This window comes from Halyomorpha halys, unplaced genomic scaffold, assembly GCF_000696795.3.
Source record: "Halyomorpha halys isolate HHAL.00 unplaced genomic scaffold, Hhal_1.1 Scaffold362.1, whole genome shotgun sequence".
Taxonomy (NCBI): Eukaryota; Metazoa; Arthropoda; class Insecta; order Hemiptera; family Pentatomidae; genus Halyomorpha; species Halyomorpha halys.
Genome location: NW_027105356.1, coordinates 500,701 through 505,614, shown reverse-complemented (window position 1 = coordinate 505,614; position 4,914 = coordinate 500,701).

Below are 4,914 nucleotides of genomic sequence, written 5' to 3'. Positions count from 1 at the left end.
ATATATCATTATAAATTTCTAGACATTATCTTACTTGAATATTATTTTATATCTTTTTTGTTTTCTAATGTAACCTCAATTGTTAACCGTCAAATTCTTCCACCTCTCTTATTCTTTACTTCATTCATTAGCTTTCCTCATTCAGAAAGGTGAGCTCACCTTTATAGTATTATTATAATTTATATTATTTTATTCTCATTTCCCTTTTTTTCCATGTTTAGTATGTACTGTATTTCTATATTTCTTTTTTATGTTTTCCTTAATTGTCTAATACATTTTGTAATTCTTGTTTATTTTTACTTTTCCTGGACACTTTATTTTTTTTTCTTTAAATTTACCTTGTTAATTATTTTATAAATTTGCTAATATTTTATATCACTTTTAGCCTTACCTTAGCTTCCTTTTATTTCATGTTATCTATTGCCCAATTTTTTTACATCATTTTAGCTGTTTGTATTTTTTTTAGCCCTGATGATGCTCTGCAATGTGGGGCGGAACGTTCACTCACAATAAATATATAGTTTATAACTGTCTGAGTTATTTTTGACTATACCTGGACCATCTTTCCTTTGGTTTATTCCAAGATATGAAAATAAATTTTGTAATTTTCATTTTCTATTAAATTTTATTTTCGTTTAAGAATAAAATTTACTTGTATGCATGTTAACAAAATTCATTTACTCATGGATCAGCGAAAGAAGTTAACAATAATTCTCAACCTTCTTCTAGCTTTGAGCCAAATCTGTAGTGCAGACTTTGAAATATAGCTGTGTCAAGAAAAATGCGTTTGCAACTGCTTGAGCAAAAATAGTAACAATAAACTTTTATATATTATAAATTTATTAGTAAATGATAAAAATTATGCATTAAATTAAATAATAAATTATAATATGATTATTGGAAGAAGATAGTTGACCGTATGAAGTAGATTGGAGGAAGATAGAATATCCGGGTGATGGTCAATAAAGATATCAAAATAGTAACAAAAACTATTTACTGTTATCCAACGTTTCGCCCCACTTTGCAGGGCTTCGTCAGGGCTGATAAGAACGAAGTTCTGATGTCAACTGAGTTGGTTGACAATAAAAAGTTTTTTGTTACTATTTTGATACCTTTATTGACTGCCACCGGACTATCTTCCTATAATATAATATAATTAATTGTGATGAAGCCATACACAAAACTAAATTTATTTAATAAATGACAATAAAGGAAAATCTGTATTTTTTTTTTTTTTATAATCTGTGTTAGCAATGGCAGTTTTTGACGCAACAGTCGTGAAGGTTGTGATTTATATGTAATAATTTTGCATTATTCTACTGAGGATTTAGTTACAAGGATCAGGACCATTATAACCCCCAGAAAATGTATCTACATTTCTACATGAGTCAACTGTATCAAAGTCTCATTAAGGGTTCAATGAGAATTATATAGGTCATCCGCTAAAAGTTGGAAAATTCAAGTTTAACTAAGAAAGAAACAATTTTTTGGTGTAAATTTATCCAGAGGGAGCATAAGAAACTTTTTTTTAAACTTGTAACAGTTTAGAAATTTTAAAACTTAATAGATTAAAAGAGAAAAGATGTGAGAAAATATCTAAATTCTTTATATTATATTTAGAGATAATTGTGAAAAAAAATTAATAAATGTTAGAATGTATTTAATATGTTCAATTTTATTTTATGAACCCCTTCTCGGCCTTTTCTGATATATAGGGGGGGGGAGGGTTATCTACAGGTGACCAACCTATTCCAACCATAGTGAGAAGTCAAGTTTTATCATTTGGTGGGACCACCTCTCAATAAAAAAAGTCAACACCGCAGGCCGGATTGCAACCGATCTCGATTAGTAGGAACTATGCCTTAATTACCTGAACTACGGACGGCCTTCTATCGACCAATAAATTAACCAAGCAAATCGAAATAACTTATAAATAATAATTTTATAGCATTACAACAAATTAGATAAAAGTTTATAGGCACCCATAAATCCCCTACCAAAAAAAAAAATTGCTTTTTCGAATAATACTAAATAAATAATATATATGTACAACATTAAAGAAGGGCCGCCCATAGCTCAGTGGTTTAGACACAGTCTTACCAATTTGATGTCTATTGGCGGTGCCGGTTCGAATCCGGCCTGGGACGTCGACTTTTTTCATTGCGTGGCGGTCCCACAAAATGAAGAACTTTAACCCCCAACCATGGTTAGGCAGTATATAGGACTCCAATGGGAGTCTTGGCCGAAAAAAAAAAAAAAAACATTAAAGAAAGTTATGATCAAAATGTGCGGGTTTTTTAACAATTGCTTATATTCCACTTAAAACTATATATATTCCTATATTAAAACGAAAAATTTCTGTTATAATTGAACATCAAAATAAAACCGATTTTATGGATTTTCAACGATTCCTTTAAGTATTTCTGAATATATGGAATGAGTAAAATGGAATATTTTAATGCAATTAAAAAAAAAAATTGACATATCACTAGATAAAACATCTAGTTGCAAATTTATAGAAAAAAGTCCTAATATTGTTGATGATAATGAACTAAAAAAAAAGAAGCGAAAATTTTCCATTTCTTCTCGTCGATCGCCTCAATGAGATTTATCCCAAAATAACCAAAGATAATTCGGCTTTTCTGTAAACAACAATAAAATACAAATAATCGGTTTCGATTAATTTAAGCTATCGGATTGTAATTTGTCTGCAATATCTTATCTTTGGTAGAATTTGTTTGCGGCTCTTTAGTAATGTATAGCCTAATTATTGATTGAAAACGGTATAGTTGTTTTGGAAAATAAGAGGTTGTAATGCAAGATTACAACCTAAGTGAAACGTTTCCCTGCCATATTATTAATCTATTTTTTATTTATTTAATACCAAATCGACCTTGTGGGCATAACATGGTTGATATAACCGTTATATATATATTTTTTATCAACAATTAATTATGGGAGGTATAATGTTGTACAAAAGACACTCCTAACTATAAACAACATCATAATTAAAAAATAATAAATTTTCTTAATAAAAGGGAAAATTAATAATAGAAATAACGACATTCGTAGACCTAACAAAACAAACAATAAAAAAAAAGCAATTTAGTTTTTAAAAAAATTATAATAAATAAAATAGAAGTAATAAAGGTATAATTTATAACAGAATGTACTGCAGCAGCCTGCGCTTTAGTCTTCGGGTTGAGGTTGGGTCTCTCCAGTTGTAGGTCACTGTTTACCGGTTGGTAAACGGGAGTGAACTATTGATGTAATCTTCTATCGACTCCATTTATAATTCCCGTTCAGTTGGCTATTTCGTACAACCTAAGGAGCATCCACTGCGATTCTTGGGCTCCGCTCCACAGACATCACAGCCGTACATCAGCAGTGGCTTATCAATCTAAATATTAATTATTGTATACAACTGTCATATAATCTATCTGAATGTTAATTATTATATACAACTACCATACAATCTATATAAATATGTCAAAATAATTAGTATATCTTTAAAGTTAATATATATACTATATATTAAAATAATTACTATATGTTTTAAAAATGTGAAATGAGTTGTGAAATGAGTTTAACTTTACAATAGATGGTCGAATTATTTATCCATGGTGGTTGATAAACGATAACAATAAAAATGATTCTGGAACATGATGTCACAACTTCGACAGAGGGTGGAATTAGCACAGATCAGCTAGCGAGGGGATGAAGAAGAGCAAATATAAAAAATTTGGTTTGGGGTGGGGCGCAACAGGTTGCCACTAAAGCAGAAGTGCTCGAAGCCCCCCTCCCTTCCAATAGGGCCAGGGGGTGCCCCGGTACATCCCCGCTGTCAGCTGGTTGTCTCTTCCCTTCGTCGTCACTCAGGTGCTGACACTTATCCGAAAATTTGTTTTAAACTCAGGTTTAATGCCTATGTATTGTCTAATAGATATCTGAGTCGTGAATAAAATTTTAAAAAAAATCTAGAACATAACACATAAAAAGAACCAAATTCATTATAGAAAACGAAGTTATCAACGATTTTGATCAAATCAATGATTGTTGACTTCCAAAAGGAGCTCTAAATGTACGCTATTACTGCGAATGCAGTGTTTCCCTATTTCTTATTTTCTAAAAGACGTATAGTCATTTGATAAATAGTACAAAATCATAGACAAATTTACAAAAATAAAAAGAATCCTATTATTCTCTTTAACTACAGAGCAGCCTTGCACCTGAATTCATAATTGCTCTATTCTTGGAGAGCAAAGTGAAACGATGTCATTAAAATATTAATACAGAGAACAAATAAATAATAAGAACAAATATTAATTTTTTATAATTAATAAAGTCATAAATATAATTCATATTATAGATAAGAATAAACTGCTTTATACAATCCTTATGATGTATATTTATAACAACTACCTAAAACAAACATAATAATCTGTAAGAAAAAAAAAATCCTGATTTCATTTCAATTACTTGTTTTAAGATCCACGTCTCTATAATGCAGCTATTCAACAAATTCACGAGAATCTCGAAGTAACTGTTTTCAGTATAAGTAAATGAGACCATTTACAAAAAAAAAACAATTTTTTTAGGTTACGTTCATATTTACGGGATAAAATGAAGATTAAATGAGGAATTAGGAATGAAAGAATGAAAAGTGAAAAATTTGTTCCTGAAGGCGGCGTTTTAGCCGAAACGTTTACAAATTTTATTAAAATTGGTAAGATAATTTCGCCTTTAAAACAAACAATTTTTTTTTACAGACTAATAACGAATGGTACATAAAGTTTGAACAATGTAGCAGGACTTGAATAGAGGAATAAAATTATTTTCACATTTATCCTCTTTCATTCAGTTAAGGTTGAAGCTCATTCTCTCACAAATGGTCCCAAAGCATTCTGAACCAGT